Source organism: Lathyrus oleraceus, chromosome 3, assembly GCF_024323335.1.
Source record: "Lathyrus oleraceus cultivar Zhongwan6 chromosome 3, CAAS_Psat_ZW6_1.0, whole genome shotgun sequence".
Classification (NCBI taxonomy): domain Eukaryota; kingdom Viridiplantae; phylum Streptophyta; class Magnoliopsida; order Fabales; family Fabaceae; genus Lathyrus; species Lathyrus oleraceus.
In genome coordinates this window covers 380,557,283-380,569,095 of record NC_066581.1, presented here as the reverse complement: position 1 = coordinate 380,569,095, position 11,813 = coordinate 380,557,283, and the positions used below count along the sequence as shown (strand labels likewise).

At 37.7% G+C, this 11,813-nt stretch overlaps 1 long non-coding RNA gene across 1 annotated transcript; it reads left to right on the top strand.

Annotated features, from left to right (window-relative positions):
* Nucleotides 1-9,151: 9,151 nt before the first annotated feature.
* Nucleotides 9,152-11,247, top strand: LOC127127829 (uncharacterized). Its single transcript, XR_007805476.1, has 2 exons — nucleotides 9,152-10,556; nucleotides 10,992-11,247. It is a non-coding gene; the product is annotated as an uncharacterized LOC127127829 (long non-coding RNA).
* Nucleotides 11,248-11,813: the final 566 nt, after the last annotated feature.

Below are 11,813 nucleotides of genomic sequence, written 5' to 3'. Positions count from 1 at the left end.
ATATTGTGTGATTTTTCTTTCTCTTTTTCTCGTGGATCACGTATACTCTGGGGGTTAATTTCACTCTTTTGACTCTTTTTCTACTCAAATTTTTCGAGCATTTTATAGGTGTTAGAGTCTTAAGTCTCGGCAAGTGCATTTTTCTCTTTTTTTTCTCTTTTTTTTTCTTCTTTTTTCTTTTAAGGAACATACATACTATTTTTCTTTTTGTATGATCTCTTATTATGCACTTGCCCTCTCTTTCAAGATTTCCACCCCAAACTTAGTTTTATTGCACATCTTTCAATTCACATAATCATACCGAGTAATGGAAAAAATTAAAAATGAATGATTAAAAGTTAACAGGGGGTTTATGATGAATAAAATGGCTAAGGCTCAACGGGGTTCACGAAGGGAAACATACAGATAGGGATGGTTAGAAAGGCCCTGGCTAAACAAACAACTTGCCTCAGTGTGTGTTGTCATGCTGTGACGTGTCAACAGGACATACGCAAAATCAGAGTGATAAAGTCATACCTGGCTGAACTCTCATGCTGATATTTAGTGTTTGGCTTTTTGTGATCTCACCATGTTGGTTAGCTTGCAAGCTCTTAAGCCTCATCGTGTTATGTGGTTCTTTTCTGACTTGGTTTTTCCATACCGCTCTCTTGGTCCGGTGTCCCCAAATTGTGTCCGACTTTATTTTCTCAAGGTTGCATCAACTTCCGGGGTGCCTTATCAGCCTAAGTTTGAGGGGTGTCATTCATCCACTACCATTGATCCCGGATTCGTCCAACCATTTCTCATCACTCTGTACACACAAGTAAACCACAAAAAAAATGAAAGCAAAAAAAAACGATGAAGGAAAACATGAACAAAATGAAAACGAAATAAAACATGAAAGGAAAAACCCCCCACACTTGAACTAAACATTGACCTCAATGTTTAAATCCAGATACAAAGGGGACTCACAGCGACTACTGTTGTTTTATTGCACTTGTGTGGTTTCCTTCCATTTTGAGGTGTTTGTGACTTTGTCCTTCTAGTTCTCCTCCTCCCCTACAACAAAATTTTAGCACACACGTAGAAAAAGAAAAACGAAATAAATCAGAAATCAAACGCGTGGGTTGCCTCCCATGAAGCGCTTCGTTTAACATCGCATGGCTCGACGGTTCATTTCCCTTGTCATGGGGGGCATTTCAGGTTCAAAACCTTGTTGCACCTCTTGTCTACAACTCGGACGTTGTCTCTTTTATTAGTGTGGACTCCTTTGTGCCACGATTCCTTTTTAACCTTCCTTTCGGTGTTAGGAATCTTTCCGTTTCGGGTGGCTACTGGCAGTGGTGAGACTTTGATAGTATTCAATGTCCTGATTAAGCCTACTTGATACTGAGATTCTATATCTTCCTCCATCTCCTGGTCTTCAATAGCATTCAATGTTATTTCCTTGTTGTGAACTTTCAAGGTTAACGTGCACTCATCCATGTCGAGCTTGCATCGACTCGTCTTCATGAAAGGTCGACCCAAGATGATGGGTGCCTCCTTATCTTCAGGTATGTCTAGGATTACAAAATCGACTGGGAAAGTCAAGTCCGCTATTATTACCAGCACATCTTCAGCTATACCATATGCATCTTTTCTTGAGTGATCCGCAAACTTCAGATTGGTCTTTATATCACTGATATTTTTCATACCCAGCCTGTGATAGATTGATAATGGCATCAGATTTACACTAGCTCCATGATCTATTAGTACCTTTTTGAAGGTTCTTTCTTTGATTGTGCACGGTACTGTGACGGTTCCTGGATCCTTTTGTTTGTTAGGAATGTTCTGCTCCAGGGAGTTTGCATTAGATTGTTCCTTATCGGATACCTGTTCTTCAGTGGTTGGTTTCTTTTCAGCCATTACCTCTTCCACGAATTTCTTGTACATGGGCATCCTTTCAAGTGTTTCAAACAAAGCCATATGACCCTCAATCCTTTTAAACATTGTCATGAATTTCTCCAAGTCTGACTCACTAGGTTCCTTCTTTGTCATTCTCTGAGGATAGGGCAACTTAATCACCGGTTTAGTTCCTTTTGTAGTTTCTTCTTTAGTCGGCTCGCTCGGTGATATAATTTTTTCCTTTTTAGCATCCTTTTTCTCTATCGTCGTGACAGTATTAACATTCTCATGACCTCTCGGATTTTGAACTGTTTCATTTGGTAGGGAACCTGGTGTTCGAGAACTTGCCAGTTGCTGCGCTATCTGCCCCAGCTGAACTTCGAGATTCTTTAGGGATGCGGCGGTGTGTTTCTGATTGTTTCTAGTGTCTTCTTCAAATTGCCCATTTTGAGCTGCCATCTTTTCAATTGCAATCTCCCAATCTGCCTTCTTTGGGACTTGTTGTTGCTGTTGCTGATATTGGTTTTGATATTGACCTTGTACCTGATGTTGCCCATTCCCTATCCGATCCTTCCATGCAAAGTTGGGATGATTCTTCCACCCCGGGTTGTATATGTTGGAGTAGGGATTGTTTTGCTTTAAAAACTTGATATCTTCTATCTGCTGTGGTGTTGCAAGACAATGAACAGTATTGTGTGGTCCATTACAAATGCCACACACATCGTTTGGTGCCTGTTGCACTTGAGCCACTTTCTGAGCACCTATGTTTAGTGCCTTCAACCTTTTCTCCACCTCTGCAGCAACTGCTTCTTCAATTTTTACCTGTTTGTTTGTTTCAAGCTTCAAATCAATTACTGCAGATTTGCTTGACACCCTATCGTACAACTCCAGATGCTCATTTGAGGCAATTGCTTCAATTATCTTCTTCATACCGATGGCTGTTGCAAAGTTAGCTGAGCCACCAGCTGCTGAATCAAGGATTTGTCTCGTTTGAATTCGAAGACCATTAACAAACATTTGCATTTGCTCAGTTTCATCCATGTTGTGAGTAGGACAAGCCACTAGAATTTTCTTGAATCTTTTATAGGCATCTCCTAGTGACTCACCCTCCTTCTTCTTGAAGTTTAGGATCTCATATCTTTTCCGCAATGACACAGATGCGAGAAAGTATTCCTGCAAGAATGTTGTTTCCATATGCTCCCATGTAGTGATACTACCAGCAGGTAAGGAATAGAACCACTCTTCGGCTTCATCTGCTAAAGTGAATGGGAACATACGAAGTCTGATTGCTTCTTCGTTATGTCCAGGCATTTTCAGCGTTGTGCTCATAGTTAAAAACCTTTGTAGATGCTTGTTGGCATCTTCATTCACTCTTCCAGAAAAGGACCGCCTTTCGAGTTGATTAATGGTGCTGAGATGCAGCTGAAATTGTTCCACATTGACCGGTTGGTTTACAATTGTCATACGACCACCCAGAGTGTTGGTTCCACCATAGTCACCGAGAAGTCTCTCTGGTGGTGGTGGTGGTGGGTTTGCAGCCATGATTTCAGGAACTGTTTCCGTGTCGGAATCTGAATTCTCTGAGTGCACTGAAACAACTTCCTCCCCAGCTTTCTCTGCTAATTCCAGTTTTTCTCGCTTAGCTTGTCTCAGTCTAGCGCGAAGAGTTCTTTCTGGATCTGCGTCAAAAGAAAAATTCGCTGAGGCCTTACCTCGTATAAACAAGTTAGACAAAGATTAGAATTGAATAACAAAATTGTCACAGATAAAATTTTGGTTGACGAGCAACAAAATTTCGATAGAATAGAAATTAAAATATGTATTTTGGCAATCCCCGGCAACGGCACCAAAAACTTGATCGAAAAAAAATAGCAAGTGTACTATTTTTACCGATGTAGTAATAAGGAGTTTTATCTCCAAGTATCGATCTCAAGGATTGCGTAGGAAATACTTATTTTACTTTGATTCTATCAGAACAAAAAGATAATGGTTTGGTTGTTTTGGAATTCTAACAATAAACACAACAGACAGTAAAATATAACTGATTAATATAAAATATGCTAGGGGAAGTGGTTGATTTAACCAGTTATGAATTCAGTCAAGATTTCCTTAATACATATGAAACATTCAATTACCTAACCTCAGAATGTTCTTCCTTAAGTCCTTAAGGAAGAAACTATTAAACTACCAATTCTTACTCAAATGTCCATTCAATTAATCATTGGTTTTAATCATAAATAATATCAAGGTTTGCGGTGGTTTACAACAGTTACTAGTCCTAGATGATGCAATCATAAACCTAATTGTGTGAAAACCCTAACAATCACAATCCTGTTATTGATAGTCATAGATCAATTTGTATTTGTCCGATACAAAAGCATAATAACATCACACAATTGAATTGAAATAAGTAACATAGCAATAAGGAAATCATTTGTTCAAATTCATAACATACGATCAAATCAGGATCACCCCCCTAACATAGGGGGTTTAGCCTCTCATAGTATTCAAAGAAAGCATAGTATAGAAATTAAAGATTACAAAGAATTAGGAGATTTTGATCTTCAATGGGTGATGCCCTTGAATCTCGCCGTCTTCGAATCCTCCGTAGTAGCTATCTTCTCTGGTGTAATGTTTCTTTTCATACGTCCAAAAGTCCCTTCTCCTTTCTCTTCCAAGCCTTCTTATAGCTTCAGATCAATCTCTTCCAAACAAAAGGTCCAAACTACCCTTAATGAGCAGAATCGCTTCACAAAGCAAAAGTTAGGGTTTCCAAGCTGTGCCCAACAACACGGCCGTGTGTCACCACACGGGTGCCCGTGTTGCTCTCCATGATAATTATCTTCAACACAAGCTACAGAGGCAACAACACGGGCCGTGTTCCTCCACACGGGTGCCCGTGTTAATGCACTGTTTTAAACAACACAGCCGTGTGTCACCACACGGGTGCCCGTGTTGATCTCTGTTTTTCTTCTCCCATTTTGCTCTGCCTGATCAACAACACGGGCAGTGTTGTGGCACACGGGTGCCCGTGTTGACCTGTTGTTTCTTCATATTTTTGCCTTTCTGAGTATCCATAACTTCACCATTATTGCTTTTAAACCTGTGCAATGGCCTGTAACAATGACACTACCAAACAAAGCATAAACGAGATCTTTTTGACATAAACTTGTAATCGAATGCAATGCGATACCAAACCAACAAAACATGATAAATGACTCCGAAGCAACTAAAAACAAACATAAATCTTACCAAAATGATGAAAATATGTCGGATTAACGGTGGGAATTCAATGGAAATGGTGACCGATCAGGTATCATGGGAACCCAAAAAGGTAAATAAACTTTAAACCAAAGATTAAACATGCATAAACCAACAAGTGAGGGGCCTAAGGCATGGTATCACTCTATTTGGTTGGGCCGAAAATTAAATGCCTGGCAATAAGCCAAATAGGTCTTGGTTAATAAGGTGGACACCAATTAAATCATACTAAAAGGATAAGTATGAGACCCCAAAGGAAAATGATGTTTGGTACAAGGAATAATATATCACTGTAGGGAACCAACAGTCTAAAACCAAAGGGTAAAGGTATATTGAATCCATGAAAGAATAAACTTTGAGCCGAAGAGTAAACTGGCATAAACCAACAAGTGATGGGCCTAAGGCATGGTGTAATTGTATTGGAATAACAAAAAAAAGGAATTAAGTTTCTGGAATAAGATAAACAACTCTTGTCTCAAAGGTGGATATTTGTTACTGGCCCAAAAGTATACATGGAACCCAAAGGGATAAGGTGCTTGGTTCCAAAGTGCAGGCAACATAATACTGCTGAGGGATGGTAATGGATTAATGAATGGGGAATAATAAATAAATTTGAATGAAGATTTAATAATTAGGGTGCTCACGGAGAATCTGAATCCTCGTGCCTACGTATTCTCACTGTGCAATGAGAAAGTCAGAGCTCCGTAGTTCGGCTTAAAATTCTGGTATCAGATATGAGATGTCGAAGGTAATGTCACGACACTAATAAATGAGTAACACAAACAGGATAAAGATAAAGAATAGTAATGCAAGAGACACAAGCAATTGTTAACCCAGTTCGATGCAACTCACCTACGTCTGGGGGCTACCAAGCCAGGAAGGAAATCCACTAAATAGAATCAGTTCAAAGACTCTCAGTACACTTCAACAAGTTACAGTCTTTTTCACCTAATCTCTACCCGTGTGATTTCTACCTAAGCACTCTTAGATATGAGAACCCACTCACTCCCCCTCAATCACACCTGTGATTTTAAACAATAATTCCTTATGAAAAGAAGACACTCTTCAATAACACACACTTGATCTTACTTAGCAGTTTCAATCAAGTAGACACACACTTGATCTTGCTTAACAACTTCAATCAAGTAGACACACACTTGATCTTGCTTAACAGCTTCGATCAAGTAGACACGCACTCTTGCTTACAAGCTTAGAGTGACAAATTACAACTCACAAATCAGACCAATTCAATCATCTATGGATGAATTGAATGGCTTACAAGTCACACGACCAAACAAGATACAAACCCTTATTCTCTCTTAATATTTCGCTCAGTATTGGTTGTGTATCAAATCAGGTTTTCCATGTCCTATTTATAGAAGCATTCAGCTGGGCTTGGACATCTTGAAAACCCTAAAACTATTTTCCAATTAAATCTTCTCATGTCAGCTGGTTAGATCTCCTTGGAAAATAAGTAAATCAGGTTGTAATTAATGATTGAATGCGCCTGCAAATCATATCTTCAATCATACATAGATTTCCATTAAATGCGCAATCACATAGCACATAACATTCACCCTGAATGTTCTGTGTACAGGATGTCATGACATCGGGTCTGACATCCTGGAACAATCCTGCATAATTCCATTTTAATTATCCAGCAGGTACATAATATCAGATGTCATGACGTCGTGTATGACATCCTAAAACAATCCTTGCATAATTATATTTTAAAACTCCAGCAGGTACATAGATATCTTATGTTAAGACATCACATGTAACATCTTGTGAACACTCTTTGTTTTACCAAAATTGCTGGCAACACTTAGAACCAACACGGCTAACCAAGAAGGAACAAAGAAAGAAAGAGATTGCCAAGGTGTACAGTTGTATAAGGTAGAAAAGGAATTCCAGGGTCTATAACCTTACATGGAAAGATGAAAGATGGCCAAAGTATACAACTCTACAAGAAAGAAAGGGTCTGCCAATGTTTATAACCTTATAGGGAAATAAACACAACCAGAGTCTATAACTCTAAAGGCAAAGAACTGAACTGCCAAGGTCTACAACTTTAAAGGAAAAGAGAACGGATGCTAGAGTCTATGACTCTAAAGGAAAAGGAAGGCACTGGCAAGGTCCATAACCTAATAGGTAAGGATATTGCCAAGAGTCTATAACTCTACAAGGATGACCAAAGGGATTTGTCAATTTCTATAACTAAGTGCTAAAGTTTATAACTCCATAGGCATAGAAAATAATTTTCCAAAATCTACAACCTCATGGGGCAAAGAAAGATTGCCAAGGTCTTTTACCTTATAGGCAAAGAATACTGCCAAGGTCTATAACTTGTTAGGCATGAGACTGAATTACCTGGGTCCATAATCTTACAAGGCAAATGGAATGCTAAGGTGTATTACCTTATATGCAAGAAAAGGATGTGAATGTCTATCACCTTAAAGGAAAAAAACTGAATTGCTAAGGTCCACAGTCCTATAAGGCAGGGGCTTAAATGCCAAGATTCTATCACCATGCAAGGCTAATCCAAATGGTGGTATGGGCCTATAACCTTATAGGCAACAGAGGAAGTGCCAAAGTCTATAACTCCACAGGCACGAAAATAATTTGCCAAGGTCTATAACCTCATGGGTTAAATAAAGATTACCAAGGTCTATAACCTCACGGGGCAAAGAAAGATTTGATTGAAGGAGGGTGTACAAGCACAAGTTCCTGATATCAAAGAGAATGTGACCCAAAGAGAGGGTATGATTAGATTGCTTGAAGAAGACATGTTAATTAATTGATTAAAATTGCATTAAAGTCTATGAACAAAGGCGAATACCTTGAGCAACTGGTTGATTCGTCTTGTACCCAAGGATATCCTAGACAAGGATATGAATGCTCCACTCTCATCATTCTTTGTTACTAAAGGCTCATGGCATACAACTTGAATCATGATTGACAAGTTGGTGATAGAAGATTCTGATTGTTGTGGAAGGAGACTTGACAATCATTTGATTCGAATTGTGCTAAAGTCTATGAATATATGTGAATAGAATTAGCAACTAGGTCATTCGTCCTGTACCTAAAGATATTCAGAATGAGTTAAGGAATTCTCCACTCTCACTCCTTCTCTATTTCTTAAGGCTCATGGCACACAACTCGAATCAGGATTGACAAATGTTGATACCTTTATTGTGCTTGAAAAGTAGTCCACTTTATCTGGTATGCTTGAATTAAATTGACTTTGAAGTCTTGATCTTGAATTGAATATTGAAGTCTTGAGCTCCTGAGATCCATTACAGCTTGAACACATGGGACTTTCCTTATCAAGTGATCAAGGGTCTTTTGATCACTTGAATATGATTGGGGATTTAAGCACAATGCAAAGTATTTGGTTGATCAACATTAATCAATGGGAATGGAAATAGTTGAACCATGTACACAACCTAATGAAGGATCAAGTAATTGAACCAGTTGCCTTTATACAAACCCTAAGTTAAGGGAGCATGCAAAAATCAGGAGCTCCTAGACCCTAGGGGTAAAATAGTCATTATGAACAAATTAATTAAATGGAATTTTGAATCAGGATTATTTATAATTAATTAAAACCAATTAATTAAAAACGATTCATGAATATATGTTGAAAAAATAGTAGGATAAGTATAATTAACTTAAACCTAAAATTTCCAATGATTAACCGATTAATTACAATTAAAAAATTAAATCCAATTATTCGATTAAAATTAATATACAAACTAACAAATATTATCAAAATAAATGAATGTTTATATGTACACAAAAATTTAACAAAAACAAAATCAGAATTTAATTGAAGCTAATCAAGAAAATAATTAAAGTAGATTAATTAAAATAAGTTAACTTAATAATGATTAATGAAGAATGGGGGTACAAAGAACAGATTAGGGGTCTGCCTAATAGTTGTGGGTGCATGCCCACACTAAGGCCCAATGTTACAACCAAATCATTGAGGCAGGAAGAAAAGTGAATTGCTTGGCCTGAAGCCCAAGCCAAGACACAAGCCAAAACTAAGTGGAGATGGAGGTATGGTGTGTCTGGGAGGTGTATATGGTGAAGCATGGGGCCCAAGCCCATTGGTTCGATCCAAGAGAGGGGATGAAATCTCAAAGATCAAACTCATACCAAACAAAAGTATCAAATGCGTCAGAGCACTCCTCCACCGGTGAGTGTACCATCTGCCTCACCGGAAATCGCCTTCGGCAGCGGCGGAAGGCCAAATTCCACTAAACCTACATCGGAATACTCATATTGGTCTCCCCTCTCACCCTATCCTATTCATTCATCCTAATCCTCCATGATTTCCCCGAATCGAGCCAAACACATCGTGAACCCTAAAACTCATATTTGAAATTAAGCTTCATCAAAGCTCGATTATAATCCAACTCTTTAGGGTTATAGTTCTTCTAAGAAATGGATACCAATTGGTAAAAAAAGAGATGGCAAGACAAGATATACCAACCTACGAAATGTTGAAATACTTGGGCGTTTGCTGCAACCGGCAAAGAAGGCGAAGCTCAAGAAAAGAACCAGAGAATTACGAATGACGTAAAAACTCGAACTCCAAGCTCCATGGTTTTAGCTTCTTCCACTCCTTCTTATGTGTGTACTCTGTAGGTGAATTCTCACGCCCCTGTGTTATTCTTGTTGATGAGAGTTGAGACGTGAGTGGAGGTTGTAGCTCAACTCTTGTTGTTTCAGAGGTTCAATGTGAAGCTTTGAGCAACAATGGAGAAAGAGCTTTGGTGAGAGAGGAATTGAGTGAAGGTGAGGGATGAAAATCCCGTGATTCTGTGAGTGGTGATTAAAAAATAGGGGCCTCTTGAGGAATGAACCTCACTCTGGATTTATAGCCATTGAATTTGACAGAAAAATTTCACATTGTTAAAAGTTCACAGTTCAAGTTAGTTAGGGATTAACTTACACTGTTAATCCTCTCATTACGTGCCAAATTAGTTAGTTATCTAGCTGGAAAATTCTGTTAGTTAGGGTTGAGATGTTAGTTATTCTGTTAAGTTAGTTGAAGTTTTTCTGTTATGACTATGTAAGTGAAGTTATGGTTAGTGCATTAGGAATGTGAAGTTGATTAATATCTATTTGAGTTTTTGTTAACAGTTAGTCTATGAATTGCAACATTTGAAATCCTGTTATGCATAGTTGTGAAATATGGGGATGTCATCCTTTTGGCATTGTTTGAAGTTTAAAATTCAGGTTATTGCAGTAAAAAGATTTGGTGAAATGCTCATGGGATTGATGTTAGCAAGCAAGTTATTACTTGTTGAAATGGTTATCAAATGAAGGCAGTTAGGATCATGGACATTGAACGGAGAAAGTTACATGGCATTCATAATTGTTGTGGGTTTTTTTGTTCAAATTGGTTATGTAATTAGCTTAAGGTTAGTTTATGAAAAGAAAAGTTGATTAATTATGTGGTACTGTTAGGAACCAGTTAATTATACAATGCTCTGAAATTGTTAGGATAATTTGAATTTGGATAAAACTACTAAAAAAGGTAATTAGACTTGTTAGGTTAATAGTTAACTTGTTATTGGATACTTGACATTAGAATCAACTCTGTCAACTTCTATTGTGCATTTAGAATTCGAAAATGAGTAAAAAGTTAAAATGAATCATTATATGCTTCTTAAAAAAAGGGTTGGTGGACTTAGTATTGAATTGTCATGGTAGTTGCTAAAACATACATGAATGTTGTGATGAGCATTAAATGCATTGTGTTGTGAACATATTATCATGGCTGTTTGGATATGGTGTTGAATGTTACTGTATATGCTAATGTATGTGTGAATTTGGTTCACTTATGGTTTTTGTAGGTACTTATGATGGCATGGCTTTGAATATTGAAAAAGATATGGAGATGGTGGATGAAGAAGAATCCGAAATGGAGATAGGCACATTAGAAATTAGTGGTTGACTTTGGTCAACTCTTGACCAAAAAGTCAACAATTGACTAAAATGTCAACCTTGCCAAAACCTACATTTTTCTTTGTAATCTTGTGTATGAACTATGTAAATTGATACTTAAATGAAATGTAATGAAGAATTTGAATGAAAAGTTTATTTGCAAAATATTTTCTTCATTTCAAATTGTAACTTTCCCTGCAAAACTTCAAATTTGAATTTCTTGAACCAAAAGTAATGAATGAGTCATAAATATGTGCAAATGTACGAATGAATCAATATACCATGAAATTCTATGAATCATGAAATCTTAAATCTTAAATGAGAATGGACCATAAACATGACTTTGGACCAAATGAATGCATAAGCTTGAACCATGGCCCATGAGTGACTGATTCTAAAGGAAAAAGGCATGATGCACCATACTGATTAGATGCCCTAATCCATGAATTAGGGTTTCCACACACAAACCTCATGGTTACCAAGTGGAAAATGCCCACCATTATGGTTTCAATTGCAAGGTCAACATCTAAACCCTAATGTCAAGACATCATAATCAAGACTTCATGACTTGATCACAATGCAAATCACATACTCAAGGGTCACAAACCAATCAAGGGGGTCTTGCAAACAAGAAACCACCAATGACATGACCCAAGGAAAATAGGGTTTAGGCATGATTGAGACACCATGATGTAATTCCATACCAAGGCTTCAAACACCAAGCATTATGG